A 26,881-nucleotide genomic window follows, 5' to 3' on the forward strand; every position below is an offset into this window, starting at 1 on the left:
GAAATCTCCCATTAGTATTTAGTATTTTATTTTTATAGCCTCTAATCTCCCTGAGTATTTCACAGTCACGAAAGCTCATGCTCAAATAAATTGGTTAGTCTCTAAGGTGCCACAAGTACTCCTTTTCTTTTTACAGTCACTATCGCCATCCTGATCAGGTGGTCGGTAATATATCCCTACTGCTATATTCTTATTATTAGAGCATGGAATTACTATCCATAGAGATTCAATGGTACAGTTTGGTTCATTTAAGATTTTTACTTCATTAGATTCTATGCTTTCTTTCACATATAGTACCACTCCCCCACCAACACGACCTATTCTGCCCTTCAGATATATTTTGTACCCTGGTATTACATGCTCCTCTGCACCTGTCGGCTTTCCCACAGCCCTTAGTTTAAAAACTGCTGTATGACCTTTTTAATTTTAAGTGCCAGCAATCTGGCTCCATTTTTGTTTAAGTGGAACCCATCCTTCCTGTACAGGCTCCCCCTTCCCCAAAAGTTTCCCCAGTTCCTAATAAATCTAAACCTCTCCTCCCTACACCATCATCTCATCCACGCATTGAGTGTTGCAATAATTAGTTTAATTCATACCCCATCCATGAAATTACAGTTAAATACCTTTTCAAAAATAAAGGGAAGAAATAACAATGGAGAGTTAGGACACAATCCTGAATTGCGCTCTGCACAGGCAGACATCTGCACTCACATGGAGCATCTTGCAGGACCGGGGCACAAATGAGTACAAAGATCTTTCCCTGAAAAGAGCCATTCTAGCCACTTATGACAGGGATTTCAAACAAAAATTTGGCCCATGGGCCAGATCCAGCTTGCAAAATGTATTTATGTGAGCCTGAATGTCTACACTGCAATTAAACAGCCCTTTAGCCCAAATCCCAGAAGCCTGAGTCAGCTGACACGGGCCAGTCACAGCTTATTAATTGCACTGTAGAGATACCCTTAGGGTCTTTGAATGCTGTGACTTTCTATCTCCAACTAACAAACAGCTCCAAACTAATAACGTCAATTAAATAATTTTGTTGATTTTGGCTTTAAAGAGATTCTTCTGTACTTAATACTCTTAAGGTCACTATTAACGACAAAAGTCATTTTACAAGGCTGGCCCAGTACGACCATATTTTGCTAAGCAAGAGGCACATGAAGGATTCTTCTTCTTCCAAGTACAGTGAAAACTAAACATCTTTTGGAGGAGACTGATAACACACTGTACTTCCACAGCATCTTTCATCCAAGCACGTCAAAGCACTTTAAAAACAGTAATTAAGCCAAGCAAGATAGCCGTGATGATTTTACAGGTGGGGAAACTGAGGCACAAAAAATTAAGTAGCCCATCTCCGGATGCGAATAGACATACTTCCTCAGTGTTGCTGGGAAAAGAATCAAGTGTGCCTTCTTAGCCCTTCACCACTGTTCAATGCTTGGAGGCAATCTGCAGGCATAACCGGAAGCAAAAAAGTGCAAAAATACAGTACCAAAAACAGAGAGGGTCAAGGGAAGAACCTAGTTTGATGGAGGGAAAAAAGGAAAAAAAGAGACTTAAAGCAATACCTGATATCAATAAATTAAAGGCACATAAAAAAAAATCTATAACTAAGGCTACGATTTAGTCACAGAGGTCAGGGCAGTCACGGATTCCATGACGTTATTGGACCTCCGTGACTTCTGGGGCTTCATGAGGAGGAGGCAGGTCTGTGTGCCCCTGCCCTGCTGGGGCTGGCTGGAACCAGGACCCCTCAACCCCAGAACTGTGGCTTCCGCTGGGCACTGCCGCCGGGCCTGTGTGCCTCAGCCCCATGGCTTCCCAGCCTTGGCGAGGACTGCAGCTGGGGCCCTGAGCCTCAGCCCCACGGCTTCTGCCAGGGGCTGTAGCCAGGTCCATGCGCCCTAGCCCCGCGGCATGCCGGGCTTGGCAGGGTCCATGCACCCCTTCCCCGCAGGCTTGGCAGGGGCTGCAGCTGGGGCCCTGTGCCTCAGCCCCGCAACTTCCACTACAGGCTGCAGCCGGGGCCGCGCACCCCAGCCCCACCATGTCCCAGGATTGGCAGGGTCCGTGCGCCCCAGCCCCACAGGCTTGGCGGGAACTGCAGCCAGGGCCACATAACCCAGCCCCACAGTGTCCCGAGTCTTGGGCTTGATGGAGATTTGGCAGGGGCCATGCGCCCCAGCCCAACAGCATCCCAGGCTTGCCGAGGGCTTTAGCCGGGGTCATGCGCCCCAGCCCGTGGCTTCCACCAGGGGCTGCAGCTGGGGTCACGCATCTCAGCCCAGTGGCTGCACCGGGAGCCATGCGCCCCCTTTCTGGCTTCCCAGAGCCGTGTGCCCTGTGCTACAGTCAGGGCCGCGAACCCATGTCACGAAGCTGGGCCAGCTTTGAAGTGGGGGCTATGCGCCCCCCGTGGCCGCGTGCCCCTCTGCAGCCACTGAAGTATGGGCTGCGTCCCTCACCACGGCAGGGGGCTCGGCCTCTTAGGCCCCCCCTCCATGGGACTCCATTCTTTCCCCCATCTAACCCTGCCCTCTGGTTATTTTTAGCAAAGTAACAGACAGGTCACAGACTCCATGAATTTTTGTTTATTGCCCATGACCTGTTCATGACTTTTTCTAAAAGTAACCGTGATAAAATCTTAGCATGATCTATAACATGTAGCACAGTGGTCACAATACTGTTGAGGCTTAGATGGAGAAAGCAACAAGAATGAATTCTCTCCCACCATGAAAGGTTAGTCTCTTCTGAGTAGGTTATGGTCACTACCATATAATATATTTAAAAACATATCTCTAATCACTGTAAGCTTCATAACAAGCCTTCAAGACAGCTGTATGCAAGTCTGTCCAGTGTGTGCACACAGTTAACCAAGAGATACTGCATGTGTCAAGTTAACCTGGAAAATATACTTACCTTAAAAGGTATATAGTCTTTAAGCCCTGGATTCCACCCAAAGAAGTCTGAGTAAAAACCCACAAATAATTTTTGCAGAAAGGTATTTTTAAAAATCTGCTCATACGATGTTATTTCCTGCAAATCCTGTAAATTAAGTAGATCTTACACAGGGCTCAATCTTATTCTATTGATATCAACTGGTGTAGGATCAAGACTGCACATACTACAATTACCGCAGTGCACATTAATAGCTTTGCTTACAGGACTGGTGTTAGTCATAAGTAATACAAATGACCACCTGAGGAGCCACAATTTCATGCAGCCTGAAAGTCACAAGGCAATCCGATCTCTGCCTCTGGTAGGTGAAGAAAAAATTCATTGACTAATCCCCGTGCTATTTTGGCTTTTATACACCACATCCATTACCATAGTATCTGAGCACCTTCCAAAGAAGGATAAACATACTGCGACAAAAATTTCACTGTTTGAAAACTGTTAACACCAAAACTATACTAATCACAATTTTGCAATTAGTATACACTAGAACAAAATCACATTCAACATTAAATTTTAGGATTTGATCACAATTAATTGACACAGTGCTCAAAAAGATTTCCTAGTCTACACTGATCACAAAGTCATGGTCAGTATTGTTTCAGCAAACTTGATTTTTCACAACTGTATTCAAATATGGTAAAATTTTACAGAATATAAATTCATAACAGCTTATATCTACCACATATAATCTCTTTTCTTTTTTATTTTATTAATAGATCCATTCTTTTATAACAAATCTTATTAAATTGTAAAACAAATTTTAAGAGGTAAACTGTATTATACACACACGTATTGCAGTTTTTAATTGGCCTACAGAAATCTGTAAAGTTGTACTGACAAAACCTGCTACTAGTCATTTTCTTCAACTTTGTGATATTGATCACATACATTGGTTGATGCTTTTCTACTCTTCATCTTCCTCTTTTGTATTTTCATTTCGTGTCAATTAAAGTCTTTCATCTCATATTTAGGTCCAAGCTTCTGTTTTTCAGACATTGAGATGTCTATTTATCAGTTGTCCTATCAAAACTCTATACAATATTAAGCTTTTCTCCTTCTTCCTATTTTAATGCCTTTATTTTGAGTTTAACTTTTACTATGTTTGAAAGGGTTTTTCCCCTTCCTTAGTAGTCAAAAAGACTTCTCAAACCATCAGGTTTGGTGGCAGGCAATGCCCTCTTCCAGCAAACTCCAAAAAATTCTGGCAGGTTTCTAAGTAGTTCTCTTTTCTTCCTTCTGCCCTGTAAAAACTGAGTTAATTCTTCTATTACCAGCATTTCCCAGATTTTTTGATACCCATTAATAGATTTAGCAGAGTCACTCTTCTTCCATCACCTTGCTATAGTAATTAAAGCAGGAACTAGTACATAAATGATCAATTCTCCATAGCTTTTGTAAGATGCAGAGTTTTCAGGGCAATTTAATAAAAATACTAAGGGGTTATCTGATAGCTGACACCCTGTTATCTCCTTTATGTTGCCTCCAATTGCATTTTAAAATGTCTTACTTTGGGGGCATTTCCACCATATATAGAAAAATCCTTCCATTTCATTACATTTTCTTCAGCAATTACCCATCCCTGCATCATAAATTCATTTAATTTAAAGAGAAGCTAGGTACCATTGATAAAAAATGGTAACAAGGTTTTATTTTGTTAATGTGTTCATTATGGACCATTGCTTCATATGTTCTCCCATTCCTCAGTTTTGGTGTCTATTCCTACGGCAATTTTTCTTCTTTTCATGAACATAGTTGTTTCTAGTAAGTAACAGAGACTACAACAAAGCCCGATGCAAACTCTGTTCACATATTTATTCAAGTGACACCATCATAGGACCTAATCACATTAGCCACGCCATCAAGGGCTCGTTCACCTGCACATCTACCAATGTGATATATGTCATCATGTGCCAGCAATGCCCCTCTGCCATCTACATTGGCCAAACTGGACAGTCTCCACGCAAAAGAATAAATGGACACAAATCTGACATCAGGAATCATAATGTTCAAAAACCGGTAGGAGAACACTTCAACCTCTGTGGCCACTCAGTAAAAGATTTAAGGGTGGCAATTTTGCAACAGAAAAGCTTCAAAAACAGACTCCAATGAGAAACTCCTGAGCTTGAATTAATATGTAAAATACAATTAACTTGGGTTTGAATAGAGACTGGGAGTGGCTGGGTCATTACACATATTGAATCTATTTCCTTAAGTATCCTCACATCTTCTTGTCAGCTGTCTAAATGGGCCATCTTGATTATCACTACAGAAGTTTTTTTTCTCCTGCTGTTAATAGCTCATCTTAACTAATTAGCCACTCACAGTTCGTATGGTAACCTCCAACTTATCTGTATATCTTACTATATGTTCCATTCTATGCATCCGATGAAGTGAGCTGTAGCTCACCAAAGCTTATGCTCTTATAAATTTGTTAGTCTCTAAGGTGCCACAAGTACTCCTGTTCTTTTTGCGGATACAGACTAACACGGCTGTTACTCTGAAACCAGAGATTACTTTGTACAGAATGGGGAGTAAACCTTTGTGTTTTGTGGAGGTAGTGAGTAGTTTTTCAAATTGCATCAATTTTCTGCTTAGGTTTGCTTTTTCATAGGGATGGGTTGAAAAGTCTCAATTGTAGGTATTTATACACTAGAATGTTGGTATCTTTTGCTAGTTGTATTTCATCAGTTGATCTAAATATATTGTCTCTAAACAGTTGGCCGAATTTTTATGTAAGTTCCCAAATGTTAACACTTCCAGGTTTTTATTGAGGTTACAAGAGATGAGGGGTATGAGCTTAAATTATTTAGAAAGCTACCCCAAGTTTCTATTGTTGTTTTCATAAAAGGGTGGCTATATACTGATTTTGGCCCATAGGATTTCTTTATCCAGGGGAATCGTTTGTACTTTGATTGCAGAACAAGCTCATCATTATATCTCTAGCCAGTCCTGATTAGGGTTTGGTGTTCATAGAATCATAGAAGATTTGGATTGGAAGAGACCTCAGGAGGTCATTTAGTCCAACCCCCTGCTCAAAGCAGGACCAACACCAACTAAATCATCCCAGACAGGGCTTTGTCAAACCGGGCCTTAAAAACCTCTAAGGATGGAGATTCCAACACCTCCCTAGGTAACCCATTCCAGTGCTTCACCATTCTCCTGGCGAAATAGTGTTTCCTAATATCCAACCTAGACCTCCCCCACTGCAACTTGAGACCATTGCTTCTTTTTCTGTCATCTGCCACCACTGAGAACAGCCGAGCTCCATCCTCTTTGGAACCCTCCTTCAGGTAGTTGAAGGCTGCTATCAAATCCCCCCTCACTCTTCTCTTCTGCAGACTAAATAAGCCCAATTCCCTCAGCCTCTCCTCGTAAGTCATGTGCCCCAGCCCCCTAATCATTTTCGTTGCCTCCACTGGACTCTCTCCAATTTGTCCACATCCCTTCTGTAGTGAGGGGATCAAAACTGGACACAATACTCCAAGTGTGGCCTCACCAGTGCCAAATAGAGGGGAATAATCACTTCCCCCAATCTGCTGGCAATGCTCCTACTAATACAGCCCAATATGCCGTTAGCCTTCTTGGCAACAAGGGCACACTACTGACTCATATCCAGCTTCTCGTCCACTGTAATCCCCAGGTCCTTTTCTACGGAACTGCTGCTTAGCCAGTTGGTCCCCAGCCTGTAGCGGTGCATGGGATTCTTCCTTCCTAAGTGCAGGACTCTGCACTTGTCCTTGTTGAACCTCATCAGATTTCTTTTGGCCCAATCCTCCAATTTGTTTAGGTCACTCTGGACCCTATCCCTACCCTCCAGCATATCTACGTCTCCCCTCAGCTTAGTGTCATCTGCAAACTTGCTGAGGGTGCAATTCATCCCATCATCCAGATCACTAATAAAGATGTTGAACAAAACCGACCCTGTCATAAATATAAAGGGAAGGGTAAACACCTTTAAATCCCTCCTGGCCAGAGGAAAAACCCTTTCACCTGTAAAGGGTTAAGAAGCTAGGATAACCTCACTGGCACCTGACCAATGAGGAGACAAGATACTTTCAAAGCTGGAGGGGGGGAGAAACAAAGGTTCTCTCTGTCTGTGTGGTTCTTTTTTATTTTGCCAAGAACAGAAAAGGAATGGAGTCTTAGAACTTAGGAAGTAATCTAGTTAGATATGCGTTAGATTCTGTTCTGTTTAAATGGCTGATAAAATAAGTTGTGCTGAATGGAATGTATATTCTGTTTTTTGTGTCTTTTTGTAACTTAAGGTTTTGCCTTGAGGGATTCTCTATGTTTTGAATCTGATTACCCTGTAAGGTATTTACCATCCTGATTTTACAGAGGTGATTCTTTTACTTTTTCTTCAATTAAAATTCTTTTAATAACCTGATTGCTTCTTCATTGTTCTTAAGATCCAAGGGTTTGGGTCTGTGTTCACCTATGCAAATTGGTGAGGATTTTTACCAAGCCTTCCCCAGGAAAGGGGGTGTAGGGTTTGGGAGGATTTTGGGGGGAAAGACGTTTCCAAGCAGGCTCTTTCCCTGTAATATATTTGTTAGACGCTTGGTGGTGGCAGCAATAAAGTCCAAGGGCAAAAGGTAAAATAGTTTGTACCTTGGGGAAGTTTTAACCTAAGCTGGTAAAAATAAGCTTAGGGGGTTCTCATGCAGGTCCCCACATCTGTACCCTAGAGTTCAGAGTGGGGAAGGAACCTTGACAGGCCCCAGGGGCATTATGCTTGATACCCCAGGAGTCGGTCCAGTCGGTGTTATCCAGTACATCAGGTTTGTGATCTGACTGGCCTGATAACAGTGTTTAACGTTTGGTAGAGCCAATCCTTCCTTTTGCCACAGCGTCTATAAAGTAGATTGTTTATCATGGATTGTTAAATTAGTGGCAAATTCATTTGGGGAAATAAGAAATCCAGGTTTAAGCAAATTCCCAGGGACTAAAACCAGGAATGTTTGGAAAAGGAAGTTAATTGAGAGTAAAATATTCACTTTAACTGCTGCAATTCATATTTTGACCAATTTTTCAGATCTCTTTTGATATTTTTAATCAAAAGCACATAAGTTTTGCCATCTGTTAGAAATGTGGATTGCCAGATATCTTACTGAAGTAGCTACCCATTTCTGTTCGTATTTATCTTTTATATCTTTCAGTAGATCATAGCCCATACCTACACCCAGGAGGTCTCACTTGTCATAGTTTATACTAAATCCTGACACTGACAAATTTTAAGGTTTTCTCTTTCCGATCTAGTAGAGTGTGAGAGAGATTCATAACAAATATCATCTGTAGAAGGCTAATTTGTGTTCCCTGTTTCTTTTTGTAATTCCCCTTATACAAGGATTATTTCTTATCAATTTAATGAATGACTCCATTAATCTGGCAAAAAGAAGAGGAGACAATGGGCATCCTTGGTGTGTGCGTCTAAAGGAGTAGCATTTTTCTGATATCCTTTTACTCTTACAGCAGCATATGGTTTGGAATATAAGATGGAAATCCAATTTTGAAATTTAGGGCCTAAGCCAAATGTATCCAAAGTATCTTTTAAGAACTGCTAATTTACTCTGCCCCAAGCTTTTTCTGCATCTAGTGATAAAAATAGATGGGGCTTCCTGGTAAGAGTGAAAAGATCAGGTCTAAAATTTAGAGCATTATCTGACAGCTGCCTGTTTAATACAAATCCTAGTTGATCCATGTTTGCCACATGTAATTTATTCGCTCTTCCCCTCCAGAGGGGAAAGAGATGCATGTGATTAGAATTGTTTTCTTTATTATTTTTAGTACATAAGATGAAGTGCTATATGTTATTTGGGAATGCAAGATCAAATAAGCATGTTTTCCATTTGGCTCAAAAGGACTGTTACACAGAACAGAAACATCCTATAAGATAACCAGAAAAAATTAGCTTTTCACCTAAGTGGAGCTTTCCTGGCTGCAGAGGTGCAAGTTAGCAGATCCAATCGTAGGACTGGGGCCTAATTCTTGCCCCACATCCTTCTTTCTCCACCACCACATTATTTCCAATATCTTGGGTCCAAAAATAATAGCAGCCCTGATTGTTTATCTTCAACACTAGGGAAAATGACTTTTCTAAAACTTTGCAACTATCTAATTTTAAGCACATCTAAGGGCAGGGTGGATTGGAAAGAATCAAGAGACAAAGCGAAAATAAGAAAATATTTTAAAGGTCATTTGACAGCATTCCTTCAAGGGGGACTGTGGGGAGAGGATGAAGAGAAACTATGTTCCAGTATTCATTTAGGCTATAACTACACTATTAGCAAGGAGTCTGATTACCCTGCTGGTGTACACATACTTGTGGAAGCTCAATGGCAAAATGTATGTCATTCAGAAGCGTGAATATTCCACCCCCAAGTGACATACGTTACACTGACATAAGGGTTTGTGTGCACAGCTCTATATCTGCAGGAGAACTTCTAACACCGACATAGCTTATGCTGCTCCTGTTGGCACAGAGCATCCTCACCACATGTGCTCCACTGCAGCACTGTACATATAGACATGGCCTAAATAAGTAGAAGAAACCAGCATGGCACTTCTTGCCACAACATATCAGGCAATTCAAAAAAGGAGAACCGAATAGTCATATGGCTAATGAGAACATCCACAGATACATTAGATAGAAATGTCAAAAAAAGTTTGTAAGGAATATAAGCCTTCTTACTTCAAGGCATATGCCAACGTCTAAAATGATGGAGAAAGGAAGAAACTTCCCTCATGGGCAGGTTATTCCATAATTGCCCACTTCATGTTTCCTTCATTTTCCGCTGAAGTATCTGGTACAGACAGATATCTGAGAAGGGATCCTGAACTAGACAGGCCATTGGTATGGCAATCCCTATGGGGAGGCTTTAAGTTTATCAACAACATAGCAGCTAAAGCTGGGGTCCCCAAACTGAGGAATGTTCGGGGGGGCACATGGCAGGACCCGGGTCAGCTCCCACAGAGTGTGGGGAGGGAGTGCCACCCAGCCCTGCTCCACCCCAGACCAGTTTTGCCCCCAGCTGCAGCTCTGCTTCGCACCCAGCTGCACCCCCAGACCAGGTCTGGACCCAGCCACAGCTCCTCCCCCATCCCCAGTTCTGCCCCCAGCTCCACCGTCACCCCAAGTTGAGGAAGCCTTGACTGCTCAGTAATGGGAAGGGGGGGGGGGAAATGTGGACAGATTTCATTACTGTAAGGGGAGATGGGGTGCAACAGGAAAAGTTTGGGCACCACTGAGCTAAAGACAAAGAATCCCGCCTATGGTCAGGAGTCAGCACTCAGGGAATAATCACATCACGCTTCCCTAGCTACAGGAAAAAGTTCAATAATTTGAAATATTTAAAATGAGGCAGGACAAAATACTAAAAAGTGTACTAAAAGGGAACGATCATTGTATTAGCAGGGAGATGGACTGTATGCTCTCATAGATCTTACCCCTGTGGGAATTCTGCACCATTTCACAAGTGCAGAATTCATGTCCCCAGCGGATTTTTTTCCCCCTCTGTAGAAAATATATTCTGCCGGAGAGGCACTGAAGTTACACCTTTCACCACCCAGGGGCTGCTGTGGCACCAGAACAGAGAGCAGCCTGTTCACCGGCAGTAGCAGCCAGTGATAGGGAAGAGGAGAGGGTGCGTTCCTCACAGTGCCCTGCCCATGCGGCCAAGTGAGGAGACATGGGATGGGGGGGGAAGAGGGAGGACACAGACAGAATGGGGCAAACAGTTCTGCTGGGAGGTGGGAGTGTCAAAGACCCAAGTTCACAAGGGCTAGTGGGGCAGATAGACTGGGGCAGGGCTAAATGGGAGTGGGGGTGCAGGGCCATGTGGGGATGGGGTGGGGCAAAGGGTGGCTCAGTTGTGGTGCTGGACCACATGAGAATGGGGGTGAGGGGTGGCTGAGTCGGGGTGCAAGGACACATGGGGATGGGACAGAAGGGGGATGCAGGGACACATGATGATAGGTGCAGATGTGCTTGACTGAATGGGAGAGGCTAGAGGTCAGAGAAGGTCAGCTGCCTAACAATCCCTTTCCCCTAAAAAACACCCCTTTTCCACACTTCTCCCACGCACACCCAACAAACCACCAGATTCACTCCCAATAATTACTTCACTCTCCCTCAGGTCCTCCATTACCCCCTGACTCCTCCACGCCTTTGCACTGCTTCTGAGGGATCATAGAATATCCGGGTTGGAAGGGACCTCGGGAGGTCATCTAGTCCAACCCCCTGTTCAAAGCAGGACCAATCCCCAACTAAATCATCCCAGCCAGGGCTTACATGAGGGCTTACATTTCTGTATTGTAGTTTAAATGAATTGTTACTCAAAGTTTTGTATTAATATGCCTAGTAGGGAATCTATTTGTCAAAAAAACAGATCCTGAATCTTGTTTGTTGTCTATATTGTTAGAGACATATTTGCAGACAGGTATTTTGAAATAAATTATCAAAACACCACAATATAATCGTGCCAGTTTCAGTTATTTTGGTAAATAAAATATGCAGAATTTTGCATAATTTTAAAATATTGTGCGCATAATTTTTAATTTCGAAATAAGAGCTTTTCTACCTCTAACTTCTATAAGCAAGATTGTTTCTAAACAAAAAGTAACATTTGGTGCCCTGATTCCTGCCAGTCCTTATAGCAGCTGACTTTCCTCTTGCAATGTACCTTCTTGAGTGGGAAGGGAGGAGAGACTCAGACAGTGTGGAGCAGAAATCATACTTTGCCTAAGTGTCCCAAGACAGGCACCTTTGGGTTCTTTGACTCAGATATTTAAACTGGCACAGAAGCTTTTTCCAAAAGCATGGTTCTGATCACAGTTATTTTTACTGACCTTTTTAAACACTGAAATAAAAGTAATGCTGAACAGCACTGAAGTTGATTTGCTAAAAACAATATAAAGTTCCAAGAAATGTCTCCACCAAATGAGGTCAAGAAAAAAGAAACAACCCTAGAAGTAGCACAAAGGAAATGAAGATTTACCACATAGAAGGTTAAGGGGTTTATTTTTAACTGTTCAACACAAGGTTTTGCTCAAAAAATGCAGTGGCTGCAGTGCTGAAAGGAGGCTAGTAAATAAAATGTTAAATAAACAAAAAAGGACTGAATGAGGACATTTCAACTGACAAACAATTTTCTACTAGATTTTCATATAGCTTTCAAGCTTCCTCTTTATTCAGATAAACATGCTAAGAGGAAGTGCAAGCACTTTCATGCTTAAGAGAGATTCAGTGTTTGTATAACTGACATCCTGATTTTTAATATGGTTATGATAGTCTTTAATTTCAACTCCTAATGAGGAGAAATTCTTAGAAAAATAAAATACAAGGTAATTAAAAGTGCAAATATATGCTGAAACAGGATGAAAGCCAGAAGAGATATTTGCCAAGGAGATGTTTCTTGAAGCTAGACACACACACACATACACACACCCCCGTTTGACAGTTTACTACTCTAGTCTTGTTTGAAGTCCCTGCAGGTTTTAAGACTGACCCTGATGTGGAACAGACCCCAGTACTGTATTATCAGTATTGTTCCTTTTTTGACAAGGTTACACACTCAAGCCCTTATCTTATTCACAAATATAGAAACAAATTTCAAAGCAGGGAGGTAGGATATTAGCATGAACCATCACCCTAACAATGCCACATTTCACTGTCATTTTGTCATGTTTCAAGGCAGAGACCCGAGATTACTACATTTTATTGTTATTCTGAGAGAGCACATTCCCACACTACACTACAATGCGAGGTAGCTATGTTTCAAGTGCCACTTAGAAACCCTACAAATTCCCTCAAGAAACAAGTATATTGATAACATTTAATAGCAACAATGATAATATCAGGTTCTTATATAGCACTTTTCATCACTAGATCTCAAAGCACTTCACAATATTTAATGTAATTAATCTCACAACACCCCTGTGAGATTAGGAAGTATCATCCCCATTTCTACAGATGCGGAACCCAGGCACAGACAAGCTAAGTGACTTGCCCAGGTCAGGCTTAGAAGTCTGCCGTGAAGCAGGGAAATTCCCGGGACTCCCAGCTCCTACCAATTAGGTAATCCCCAGCTCTGGAATCCACAGGTTTCCTGTCTCCTGTGGAGATTGTAAACTCTTAGTTGGGGCAAAGAAGTGGATGATACTATCATTTGTGTGCTCTGACCAAGGCTAAGTTTGTTGTCAACACTTAGAGTTTGGGTTCTCCCAGTTTCATTCCATTACGCAACACACAGACACTGCTACACCACCTTTTGACGCCAGGGTAGCAGGTTTCCTCCAGGCATGCCAAATCCATGAAAAAAAACGCAGAAATTGGGATGGTTTTTGGTTTATGAGTTGATTATTAGCTAGTTTTCGGCTTGTATTTTTTTTTAAATCAGCTCCTGGCAAGCAGGGGCCAGGACGCACAAACAGGGGTGCACAGCGGGCCCACCACAGTCTCAGACTGCATGCCGGAGAGATCTAGTCACATAGAGGGTTGAGGTTCTTTAGGGACTGGCTTGTTTTGGCCTTGTTTTGAAATGGGATTGGTTTTATTTTTGGCTTATTGTAAATCAGGGTGCTTATTTACCACGTGAAAGTTGGCAACTGTGGTTTCCTCTGTGCAGCTCAAGGCCAGCTTTCTAAACACAACACTGCAGTACCACTCTTCTGTACAAGCTGCACAGCCCCTTCACCCCACAGTCCCACCGGCCCCACAGCGGCGGCAGTGCCCTCCAGGCACCACAGAGCCCCCCACCGGACAGCCATCGCCCCCATGCACTGCCCCGCAGGCCCTCCCGGGGCCCAGCCCCTACAGTGGTCGCCAGTAGCCCCCCTGGGCTCCGACCACTTGGCCCCGCGTCCTACTCCAGAGCCACCCAGGCCCAACATGCCCCTAACGGGGGCCGAGCCCCCTCCTCACCTCGCGAGAGACCTCAGCATCAGGGCACCCCCACCCCGCCGGCTCCAACCGCCCAACTCTGCGCAGCTTCCTCCCCACCTCGCCGCTATGGCAACTTGAACTAGCCGCCTTGCCACAGGGAGAGAGAGCGGCATCTCAGGCGCCAGGGCCCCCGACGCATAGCACTGTGGGACATGTAGTCCTCAGGCTCCGACGCCGCCATCATAGGAGAAGGTTCAGTGGACTACAACTCCCAAAAGTCCTTGCGCTTGCTCCGCTAGGGCTCGCATGAGGCGCCGCTATCCGCGACGGAAGCCCCACCGAGGCTCAGGCCACACCCATTGCTTAAAGGGCCATTCATGAGAGGAGACGTGTAAGAACAGTATCCTCAGCAAGACCTGATCCTGACGGCGACTCTACATTACACCTGGGGGAGGAGTGTAACTGTAAAATCAGTATTAAAATAATTAAAATGCGAATAAGTATTCTTTTTAATTATAGTTTTAGTGATTAATTTCTATAAATTTTTCAACTGCAAACAATTTTGCACTTGAGTCATTTATAACACAGGGAAGCAGTCCAAACTACTCATCTGCATAATATCACTCTTGTTTGTTAGTGCTTTCAAGATCAGGGCGCTGGTCAGTAATCTGTTTGAGGTAGGAAAAAAATATCTTATGTGGTGTCTGTGGGCTTGTCTACACTACCAGCCAGATTGGCAGGCAGCGATCGATCCAGTGGGGGTGGATTTATCACGTCTAGATGCAATAAATCAATTGCTGAGCGCTCTCCCGGCGACTCCGGTACTTCACCGGAAGGAGAAGTGCAAGCGGAGTCAACAGGAGAGCGTCAGCTGTCGACTTACTGCAGTGAAGACACCAAGGTAAGTAGATCTAAGTACGTCGACTTCAGCTACACTATTCACGTAGCTGAAGTTGCATATCTTAGATCAGGGGTTTCAAACATGCGGCCCGCAGAGTTATTTCCTGCAGCCCGCCATAGTTCCCCCGCCTCCACCACCCCCAGCATGCTGCGTCCCAGCTCTTCCGCCCGCGTCCAAACAGCTGTTTGGCGGTGCTTAGGACTTTCCAGGAGGGAGGGGGAGGAGCGGGGACACAGCGTGCTCAGGGGAGGTAGCGGGAGCGCCGCAAACGCGGGCTGGAGGACTCAGGAGGAGCACAGGGTGGCTGTGCAGCCGGCCGGAGAGAAGCAGCGCTTTGAAGGAGAAACCGCCGCTTCTCTCCTGCCGCTCCTGCTCCTCCGGAGTCCTCCGGCCATGTTTGTAGGGCCGCATTCCAAAAGGGGCTTTAGAGTTGCAGTCCAGGGCCTTGCAGCCCCTAAAGCCCCTGCAATCCGGGCGGCCCTGCCTGGCAGGGGGCGGCTTCCAGAATCGCAGCCATGGGGGCGGTGTTGCGCTGCACAGAGCCACCTGCACGCCCCCCCCCCCCCCCCGCACCAAACAGGAGCTGCCCAAGGTAAGTGCTCCGCACCCCTTGCCTGCCCCAGCCCTGTGCCCCCTCCCACACCCTAAGTTCCTAACTCCTTCCCAGACCCCATATCCCCACCCTGAGCCTCCTCCCATACCCTAACTCCCTCCCAGATCCTGCACCCCCAGCCCTGAGCCCCAGGAGGAGATGGGAGAAAAAAAGAATGAAAAACGAGGGGGGGGGGGAGAAGAGAGAAGAATGCTCCCCCCACAGGGGGGGGCCCAAAAATGAAGCTGAGCATAGGGCCCCACTAACTCTAAATCCACCACTGTGAAAAGGTGTTAGTGATGCAGCCCTTGGGCCAATGTACTAGTCCTCATGTGGCCCTCGTGGTGATTTGAGTTTGAGATCCCTGTCTTAGATCAACTCCGCACGGTACTGTAGACAAGCCCTATGGAGCAGCTTGCACGGTAAGGTCCCTATCTTGATTGTGCCCTACAGGCGTTAATGTAGAACAACAATAAAACAGTGCCTGGTGTCTATGATGGAGTTTGTTGTGGTCAGAAGTGTCAGGGCATAAACTTAAGATACAGTAAAGGCTTATCAACCCTACCACGCGGGGTCAATCTAAGATACGCAACTTCAGCTACGTAAATAGCGTAGCGACGTACTTAGATCTACTTACAGAAGTGTCTTCACAGTCTTGACGCTCTCCCGTCGACTCCGCTTGCACTTCTCGTTCTGGTGGAGTACCGGAGTCGATGTGGGAGCGCTCAGCAGTCGATTTATACTAGACGCAATAAATCAAGCCCTGCTGGATTGATCACTGCCTGCCGATCCGGCGGGTAGTGTAGACAAGCCCATAAGGGACTTAACAATAGGAGGGAGTCAGGGAAGAAGACCAAAAATAAGCAGTAAGATCCTGTGTTTACATAGTAACTACTGCAAAAAAAAAATTTATGTTTGATTCATTTAGAATGTTGGGTGTTTTTGCTTGTTTTATCAGTCCTTTGGGTGTCTTTGTTTTTAATTGTTTCTCTGTGATTTCTGCTACTCTAGACTGCCAAGCCACTTCAGAGACTGTCAATTAAGCACAAGAGCATTAAACTGTTTGGTGATTTTATAAGGTCGCATGTCCACTGGAGCTCAAGTGAGACAAAAAAATATTCAAATCCTGTGACTGCTAAAAGTAATTTCATGTGGTCTTTAAAAACATGGCAAGCTGGTAAAGTCACATACAAAGACAACTGTCCTGAAGCAGGTATGAATCAAAATACTCATGTGCAGCAAGGCATTCCAGAGAACTGGCCACACCTTACAGCAAAAAATATACAAACTACATTTTAGAGGAAAATAAATCTTAATCAATGCTGTTGGGTTTTTTTATTATTCTAGTCAGGAAAGTCTGTTAGTTATCTTTTAATTCTTCCTACCTTGCCTCTTCTGAGTCAATTATCTCTTGGTTTTCTTTACACCAAGTGTAAAAGGTGTTATGTATCCGCTCAAATTATGAATTTGTGCAATAAACAGTTCAAGTACAAATATTTCTAGTTTCAGGATACAACGGCTAATACACAGCATAGTCTTAAAGAGAGAAGATAGAAATCAGTATAAATGCCAAGTCATCGTTACAGGAAGCTTAGCCTGGGTCTCTGAAACCTCCAATGGAAGTTACAAGAAAGGCTTAAAACTGTGCTTACAGTGTAGTTTTGTGGCTTTTGTAGCTGATAATTTTATTATTTTGTTTTGGGTATACTAAGTGTTTAACAATGTTGCTAACCCCAAAATCATGAATCAAGACCAGAAAACACAAGATTAAAAAAAGAGAGGAGGGAGGTCTTTTGATTTCCTTTCTGAGCCATTACAATGCATTTGCTTCTACATTTTCAAGCTTTTATCTGCAGCCATTGAGGCTAGAAAGTTCATGTAAAATAAAAACAACAGCAGAGATACTCTTGTAATCACATGAATCCAGATGCTGGGACTTTAAGAAAAACACCAAATACCCTCCTACATAAATACAACTCTTTTTTCAAAGGTAGATATGGGGTAGATCAGTGGCAGCTGGTTGAGCTGTAAACTATGTTCCTAAAAAGTTAAGCAGCTGTTAATTTTGCTCTCTATGTTTGCTTAAAGGCTACTTTCTACTATAGTTGATTTTTCTTTAAACCTTCACACTACCCTCTTCTCAGGCAGTTCTCCCACTCTTCCTTCCCAACCCTCACACACATTCTTAGGTCCTGCCTGCTATTACTAAAGCACCCCCATCCCTGTCTTAGGGAGAGAGGTCTCCCTTATATATACTCCTGCACCCATCTGAGATGAGCCACAAGATCCCCTGGATAACATTTCTCTAGAGTACTCAACAAGACATCTTCCATCATTCCATTGCCTTTAAGCCCCAATAAGGCCCATGTGGGCCGTGCCTTAGAGAAGCCAGCATGCTTTGTTCCCTTTTTTAAAAGTTCTTGCTGTCTCACTTATTGTATTCCCCATTGTAGCAACCTGCATGGAAGTTGGAGGGAGGAGTATGGGCTACAGGAGGAAAGAGTTTGAAGAAGGCACCAGGAAGTCAATTCTGTGTGCCTGTGATTAGGATTGCTAAACTGGACCTACAGCAGCTCTAAATAGTTGATGTACTAAAGGGCCAGTTTAGTTTAATAAAAATGGAGTTCCATTGTTGCCAACTCACCATTTTGTCATGAGTCTCATGATAACTAGTATGTAGTCTTAAAAATCTAGCTTCTGGATTCATATGATTACATGAGAATTTTGGCTTTAATTTTAAAAAGAAAAAGAAAATTGCTAGCTATCATAGATGCAGAGAAAAGCTTGAAAACATGTATTACTTTTTAAATGTCCTTGGTTTAGGGACCTGACTTGTGATTTTTTAGCAATTGGGGTTGTCTACACTGGAGTCCTCTCAGATTATTTCCATCATATAGGACACACAATATCCCTTGTTGCTTCCAGGTGACTTTTAAGGTGTTTCTTCCTATAGTCTATGAAAAATGGTTCATTGTCATTATCCTAGGTAAGACAAATCCAAATCCAAATTGGTAGTTGCTTTACAGAATCACCATTTATTGAGTCAATAAATTGTTGGCCAATAAATATTTTGAGAAGGCTTTGTATTCTTTATACTTATGCTAACAGTGTATAACTATTAATCAGATTCTCAGCATCTTTGCACTCATGCTAAGCTTACAGTAAACTCTCAATAAACTGTTTTATGTGTCTGTAGAATCTGACAGAGATGAGATGTATGTTTTGTCTTGCCAAATATGATAGTGTGCTTGGTACAGTTGGACAGCATACTAGGGAGAAGACAGATGATTCTTATGACACTTGACGAATATGCAATCTATAACAGGCTATGGCTGGTGCAAGATGTCTCTGAGTTTTCTAACTTCTGGAAAATAATGTTGAAAAGAAAATAAGAAACTGGTAAGAAAGGGTGGGTAAATCTTAGGTAAGCTTGTTTGTTATAAACAAGTCAGGTATGTATGTGAGTAGGGTGAAGCTCATAATTTCGGGATAGTATGACCGCTGCACTGCTGCCTTCCAGATTGGTAAAGTATTAATATTAAAAGTATTAATTAACATTAATTCTATAATGCTGTTTTGACTAATAAAACCAGATTGAGCCTGTGTTATCTGATGTCTCATCAATACTCTAAATCAAACCCTAACAACTGAGTCTCTTCAGGATCAGGCATAAATGCACAAAAAGGGAAACCATATCTAACCATTTTCTTAGGATGTTTTTGAATTTGAGACAGACCTCAGATCTTATATAAGAGCAACTCTCACCTGGGTCTTCAGCCTGGCTGCCAGGTTGAGACTGTTTCTGTTCTCCCATATTTTCCTAGCCCTTTCCCATTACAAGAGAGCTACAAATCCAATGTGTTCTTTCTTAAAGTGACTGGTAGCATAATCACCTTTTCTTGAAATTTGAGATAATTTAGTCATGTGGGGAGTACAGTTTTCAAGGACCTAGAGAAACAAAGGAATTAATTCTTTCATATATTCTAGTCAGTCACTTTCTCATGTTACACCATGTTGAACAGCTCTGTGCCAAAGTAGCATCTCTATTGTAAAGTATTTTTGATAGAATAAAAATTAGCCGAGAGATTGAAGTAGGAACAGGAGGGAATTGGTGAAGGATACACATTCCCCATTATATCTGAAAAGTTGAGCAGAGAAGGCTATCGCTCCTACCAGTTGCTCACATGCATCAACTGTATCATTTGATGATCCACACACAGATTAACTGAACCTGATGGAGCGTCAACTGGAAACAGATGACCAAACTGGCTGGAAAGATATTAAAGAAGTGAGAATACAATTAGTCATTATGGTGATTGACCCATAAACAACTATTAGGATCAGAGGCACTTAGGTTCTATGGTGAAGGAGCATTTTACAAATGTCTATAATAGGTAAATATGTTGATTGAGTAGACAGAAAATAGGACTTTATTCTACTCTGTACTGAAGAACTCTCCCTGCATGGGCACTTCCTCGTTGTTGCAGGGTGATATGGGCCTTTCAAGAGGGACGGGGACAGAAGGCCAGTGCACCTGTGGCTGGTTAGTTGCCATCCGCAGCTCCCTCACTTAGGTTTAAGAAAGGGCCCCAAGTTAGGGGAGGTGGGAAATCCAGTGAGCTGGAAACTTGGAGAGCCAAGAAGTAACAGGAAAAGAAGTACTTGAAGGAAAGCACTAAATGTGAGGTGCTGGTGAGGAGCTTAGAGGAAAGCTGTTGGTGACAATTGACGAAAGTTGGGGTCTCCTGATGAGCAGAAGGCTTGGGCAGAGGCCCCTAGGAAAGGAAAAGATGTATCTTGATCAAGGGGAGATGAACCTGGAAACAAGAGGGTTGTTGCAAGAGGGTGGATTCTTCTGAACAGAGGTAGGATGCCTTAGTAGGGAGCCTGGAGGAATGGAATCCTTTGGGTGAAGGACTGTGGGAAGACCAGTCACTCTCAGGCAGGTAGGCCTAGAGAGTGGGACTCTGGATCAGGGGTAAAAAAGGAACTGGGGACAAAGTGCTGCTCTTGACTCTTGGGTGGGTGACTTGAAGGTGATGTCTGTGAAGAGGGGGATGTGGGGAAATCCCTGCTTTATCTGCTTTGTGTTTGTTATGGAGAATGATCTCATTGTAAGGTTTGGGGGAGTCACTGAATTGGTGTAGATGAATAAATTATGCCCAAAGGGGGGCTTTGTAATGGACACTGGGAGACTATGCCCCTTTCATGGGCAGAAGAAAGGGGAAACTAAGACAAATGTGTGTCAGGTAGTAGCCTGCTGCAGGAGGGCACCCAAGGCAGAGGCCATTTTTGTCACATTCAGATACTGGAGAGCTTAATTTTTGAGGTCTTAACTTTTATATTTCCTCAGATGAAGGAGGAAGTGGTATGATTTTGTGGGTTTTTTTCATAATGTATTTTTCCCCAGTGTGAACCAGTTTAAGCTTTATATGATAAAAAGTTGGGTTTTTTGTATATTTAAAACAAAAAGTGGAAGGGCTGGACCCAAAAAATGATGCATACCTGAGTAGGTTGGGTTTTGACCCACAGAGAGCAATGTTATATATCCACAGAAGAGAATTAACCAGAAATGAACACCTGAAGCCATTTACTTAAATGTGTTGGGCTTTGAGAATACGTAAGTGTTGGTTTGTATTTTTTGTTTTGTGGAGTCTGCTTACAGTATAGTGTGTGGGGTTTTTTCATTTGTTTTGTTTTTTTGGCAGGAATGTAGCAGTCTGGCATTTGCATTGTCAAGGATGATTTAACCAAAATAATCTCCTGAAACAAACCTCAGACTCGGTTTTTGTTTCTACATCTCATGCTCCTGGGACCTCTAGTTTCAAAGACCCTGCCCTTGCATTAGCTTGCCTAACATTCTCTTGTGGCCTAGAGTCTTCCTCGGCATAGCCAGGTGTCTCTCAATTCCACATTTACTTCTAAATGTCACTGATGGTTTTGGGGATCTATAGGTAATGCAGATGTTTGCAAAGTTAATTAATATTTCTATTCAAACATAGGCAATATTATGAAAATAAAATAAAATAAAATAGCAGGTACCTGAGTCCACTGTTCTCCACCCCATTGCGGAACCCCAGTAAGTGTGATGTCACCAACATAATGCATACCGGGAAACATGGAGGGCAGGCGCTGGTGGTGCTAAACAGCAGGACTTATAAAATATAAGAATTTGTTATCAATTATTTGCTAGATTTTCCACTCTGCCCTGACCACAGTGCTTAGGACATTAAACAAATGACTAAATCAACTGGATTTTTTAAGCATTTGCAGGTCATCTTAAAAAAGTACATCTCCAAACTTAAATCTGGATTTTGGGATAGGTATGTATATTTCAGTCAAAAAAAAAAGATGGTGAAGAAGAAAAAATGTCAAAATGAACCATTTCAGCACTAACAAAATGTCTCATTTTAATTTTTCAGGCTAAATTCACAGATGGGATTTAAGAACCAAAAACACTGGCAGGGGAGTTGGCAGTGCCATCTTTATAACCTTTAGCTAGGTTGTGGGAGAACCAGGTTTGAATCCCCACTTTGGAGCAGGTGATTGAACCCAGGTTGCTGCTCTTTCATGGGTGGTCACTCTAAACACCAGGCTGTTGAGTATTTGGAGGGTGAGTGCTTCTTAATCTCGCCTGTTAAAGCTGGTTCACTGGGTGTAAAATACTTGAATAGCCATTGGGCCAGAGAATGAGGGAGTGACTTTATAGCCCAGTAGTTAGGGCACTGAGAAAGGGGAGACACTTGAGTATTCAGTGGAGCAGGGGCTGGAACACAAGTATTTATACAAAGTGGGAAAGCTTCAAAAGGCGAGATTGAGTACCTAAATCCAGAATATCCCATAGCTTTGCTGTTAAGGCATTTACCAGTGTAGGAACTCTCTTATCAGGGATTTCATGTATTACACACAGCCTTTCAAAGGGAGTCAGATATTCAGAAATATCATCCTCCTCACTGTATGCAGGACACAAGTGTTCCCATTTATGGATTTTTGGAGTGATGGGGGTCGGGGGAAGGGCCGGCTCCAGGCAGCAGCTTTCCAAGCAGGTGCTTGGGGCGGCATTCAGAATGGGGCGGCAGTCCGTGTCCCACGGTGACAATTCGGCAGCAGCTCCACCCCTCTTCCGAGCGCAGCTGCAATTTGGCAGCAGCTCCGGCGCTGTTGCAGCAGCGGCAATTCGGTGGCAACTGCTTGGGGCGGCAAAATTGGTAGAGCTGCCCCTGGTCAGGGGCCTCTGGTTCTGCTTCTATAGCAGGTCCAGCTGGTGTTTTCTTTCTCTCTCTTTTTCTTTTATCTCCAGTTCTTTCAGTTGCAATAATCTCTGGTGCTACCTCTTCTTTCCTGCAACCTGCAGCATAAAAAGCTCCAACTTCGCAATTGCTTCACTGCTTTCACTCATTTTTCTGCTTTCCTGTTCTTACTTCCCTTTCCCAAAATAAGCAAACAGAAAATAACAAAACTGTGACCTCCTCCTGACTGTTCTTAGCCACTGCACTTAAGACTCACTTAAAATCACAAATATCAGTGCTTAAAGTGTGAACTCCACTTGGAGTAACAAGCTGCACATACACCCCGCTCGGTGCGCCACTGTGATGTTCCCGTGGTGTTAGCTGGACTGGTGATCTGCTACGTCACTCCAATCCTCAACTCTGGGAACCAGCCTTACCCTGCTTCACTGTGCCTCACTCCCATGCTGTTCACGCACAGCCTCTAGCATATAAGCTGCTCCCAGCACGTGAGTGAGCACTTTTGGCCAGCTGCTGCTTGGATTGTGCAACTGAATGACACTAGCCAGTATCTCTGGTCCTAGATACAACCCTAGGTACCTCCATCTTGCGGTGTCCAGTTATGCCTGCTACATGCTGCAAGCTTATATGAGTTCGTCAATTTAACAAAGAAATTGATATGTACCAGACTTGTTATCCCCAGGGGAGTCTCTGACACACTTCAAACCAAATGCACTGCTGCTTCAGGTAGAATAAACAAACACATTTATTAACTACAAAAGATAGATTTTAAGTGATAAGTCAAAGCACAACAAATCAGATTTGGTCAAATGAAATAAAAGCAAAATGCATTCTAAGCTGATCTTAACACTTTCAGTGCCCTTACAAACTTAGATGCTTCTCACCACAAGCTGGCTGATTGTCCTTCAGCCAGGCTCTCCCTTTTGATCAGCACTTCAGTCACTTGGTGGTGTTGTCTGTAGATGGAGGTGGCAAAGAGAGGGAGCATGGCAAACGTCTCTCCCTTTTATCGTGTCCTATCTTCCCTCTTGGCTTTGTGTCTCCCCTTCAGAGTCAGGTGAGCATTACCTCATCATAGTCTCAAACTGACCAAGGGAGGGGGGTGACTCACTCAAGAGTCCAACAGATCCTTTGTTGCTGCCTAGGCCACTGTCCTTTGTTCCTGTGAGGCTGGGCTGAGTTTGTTCTGTACATGCCCTGATCAGGTGTGAACTGCCCCTCTGCTCTTGGAGGGTTTTGCCTGGGCTTGTTTTAAGCCATGAGCACACATTTTCAGCCTCATAACTATATACATGAAATTACAACCTATAACATTACTATAACAACGACGCTCAGTGCATCATGAGCCTGCCGAAAACACTCAACACAATAAATTTTGCATTGGAAACCACACAATAATATTATAAGGATGAACATGGGGGTGCAGGGTGTTTCCCTGAGGTACAGAGTGTCAGAAGCACAAACAATGTTACACACTGTTTCATTTCCATCTTTATTTGCGTAGGGAAAACAGGATTTGAATGTCTGTTCTCACAAATGTTAATAATCTGCTGTAACAGGTTCCTACCCTTGAACTATAAAGCTTCTTCTGTATAAAAACCAAAACATTCTTGTAACTTTTTACCTGGGCGGCAGGTATCAAAGGCCAGGGTAAGTTAAGCCTCCCCTAACCCAGGCCGTGGCCCTGTCCTAGCTCCCCGTCCTCACTGAAGCTGATGGAGGCTCAGCTCCAGCCTAGAGCTCAGGGGTCAGGCTGAGCGGCCAGGGCCTTGGGTGGCTGGGACTCCTCCAGCCGCAGATGGGGGTGGTGGCTCGGGGCTCCTCTGGCCATGGGGTTGGGGGCTCAGGTGGAAGGGGTGGAGCTGGGGGGCTAGCCTCCCCAAAGGGGGGTTCATCTGCCACTCATGCATGGCAGTTTAAGATCCTGATCACCTCTTTGGAGGTTCATCCCTCTATCAGTGCCAGGCTTAGTGGAGGGACAGAGTGGAGGTGGATGTGCCTCCCTGATTCCAGGCCTCCTGGACGCCCTAAAACTGCACCACTGCAGCACCACAGAATCACTGGGATAAAAAGACCCTAGCCACTTCCCATTCCACCCTTGGCAAGCACACTGACTGCTCCTGAATTCCACCTGCACCTGGGATGTGTGTGAGAGGGTGCAGGAGGGGGGCATGCAGTACACCGAGCCAGCTCCTGTTGAAAGTCTCTTGAGCCAGAGTGTTTCCTGAAGGGCCTGTACAGCTGCAGAACAGCTGTAAATTGGGCTCCAGGAGAACAGCTTCTTGTGGTAATTTGGTATTTCTGCTTCATCCCAATAAAAATTAAAAAGTACAGAGGAACTGTAGAAATGTTGTTAAAATTTGTGCTTTTTGAAAAAACTTATAGAAATGTATGACTGGGGTAACTTTGAGAGGTCATCTAGTCTAGCCCCATGTGCTGAGGTAGGACCAAGTATACCTAGATCATCCCTGACAGATATTTGTCTAGCCTGTTCTTAAAAACCTCCAATGAGGAGGGATTCCACAGCCTCCTTCGGAAGCTTATTTCAGTGCTTAACTAGCCTTATAGTTAGTAAGTTTTTCTTAATATCTAACCTAAATCTCTCTTGTTGCAGGTTAAGCCAATTACTTCTTGGCCTGCTTTCAATGGATATGGAGATCACAACTAGAGCTATTAAAATTGGGGCCTTAAACTTGTCTCTGTAAAATGGGCATGGTATTACTTAAGCCTCACAACATCACTGAGAGGAGTAATTAATTATGCATATGTGCTTTGATGTACTCTGGTGGAAGGTGCTATTCAAAGTAATTTGATTGTATACTGTTTGTTAAAGTTTAAGTCTTACAACATTACAAGTGGCATCTGTCTCTTTTGTCTTTTTGAATGTGTCCTTGCCACATAAAATCCGTAAAGACAAAACATTAACTGACACCTGAATTCCAGTGACTTAACTGCCTTTTAAAGAATTACAACAAAATATTGTGCTGTAAATTACATGCTGTGGGACAACTATTTTACTGACAAATTTTGTAAAGTGTATTTTATTTTTTAATCTAATGTGAGGTTATGATGTTGCACTCTGTATGATTTTATGAAAATATACTAATGAGTGTGAATATAATATAACTGGAATATGCTTCATGCAAAAGGTCTCTTGTAAGGTATCATTACAAAGCTTATAATCTTGTGAGTGTGGTCATCCTATTTGTATAAATGTATCACTCTTGTATCTGAAACTAGAAATATGAAATATAACTCTGAGGGCCTATTGTAATTATGCAAAGTGTGGGTCATTAATGGTTGTTTGGAATCTTGATGGCTCCCATCAACCAGGACAATTGACTGTGGATGACTCTGTTTGCAGGCAGGCCTTCCTGTGTGTCAAGCTGAGAGGAATGAAGGCTTGGGGTCTCACAGGACACGTGACCAGGTCACCTGGTACTGAAATCCATCTTAAACCAGGTGCTTTTCCATTTAGAAGGAGGGGTGGGAACCCAGAGGCACAAAGGATTCCCGCCTTGTACAAAAGATGTATACGGAGGTGGAACAGAACAAAGAGAGGCAATCATGAGAAATCCCCTAGCTACCACCTCAGCTGGAACAAGGGCTGTACCAGGGGAAAGAATTGTGCCCAGACTAGGAAGGCATCCAGTCTGTGATAGAAGCTTATTGAAACATCTCTGAGGGTAAGATTTTATCTGTATTCAGTTTTCTTACTGTATTAGGCATAGACTTGCATGTTTTATTTTATTTTGTTTGGTAATTTACTTTGTTCTGTCTGTTATTACTTGGAACCACTTAAATCCTACTTTTTGTATTTAATAAAATCACTTTTTACTTATTAATTAACCCAGAGTATGTATTAATACCTGGGGGGTGGGGCAAACAGCTGTGCATATCTCTCTATCAGTGTTATAGAGGGTGAACAATTTATGAGTTTATCCTGTATAAGCTTTATACAGGGTAAAATGGATTTATTTGGGGTTTAGACCCCACTGGGATCTGGGCATCTGAGTGTTAGAGACAGGAACACTTCTTAAGCTGTTTTCAGTTAAGCCTGCAGCTTGTGGGGGACGTGGTTCAGACATGGGTCTGGGTTTGAAACAGGCTAGTGTGTCTGGCTCAAACCAGGCAGGGTTCTGAAGTCCCAAGCTGCCAAGGGAAACAGGCTGAGGGGTAGTTTCAGCACATCAGGTGGCATTTCCCAAGGGAGTTTCTGTGATCCAACCCGTCACTGAGGTATTATGATTTACCTTGTTCATTTGTTCCCTCTCTGGGTAGGTGGGTGGGAACTACGA

General features: G+C 43.5%; 1 protein-coding gene and 1 long non-coding RNA gene across 10 annotated transcripts in view; one reads left to right on the forward strand and one right to left on the reverse strand.

Moving 5' to 3' along the window:
* CEP128 (centrosomal protein 128) overlaps positions 1-14,020 on the reverse strand; it is a 444,758-nt gene extending 430,738 nt beyond the window's left edge. For all 8 annotated transcript variants that reach the window (XM_048853234.2, XM_048853235.2, XM_075129813.1 and 5 more), the window contains exon 1: positions 13,883-14,020. The gene's annotated coding sequence lies outside the window, so the exon portion shown is untranslated. The remainder of the gene's footprint in view (positions 1-13,882) is intronic.
* Positions 14,021-14,646: 626 nt separating this feature from the next.
* LOC142072569 (uncharacterized) lies at positions 14,647-26,432 on the forward strand. 2 transcript variants are annotated; one of them, XR_012669018.1, is made up of 2 exons: positions 14,647-14,744; positions 16,348-26,432. It is a non-coding gene; the product is annotated as an uncharacterized LOC142072569 (long non-coding RNA). The 2 variants fall into 2 exon arrangements; XR_012669019.1 differs by lacking the exon at positions 14,647-14,744 and adding an exon at positions 14,751-15,336.
* The last annotated feature ends 449 nt before the right edge of the window (positions 26,433-26,881 follow it).

This window comes from Caretta caretta, chromosome 6, assembly GCF_965140235.1.
Source record: "Caretta caretta isolate rCarCar2 chromosome 6, rCarCar1.hap1, whole genome shotgun sequence".
Taxonomy (NCBI): domain Eukaryota; kingdom Metazoa; phylum Chordata; order Testudines; family Cheloniidae; genus Caretta; species Caretta caretta.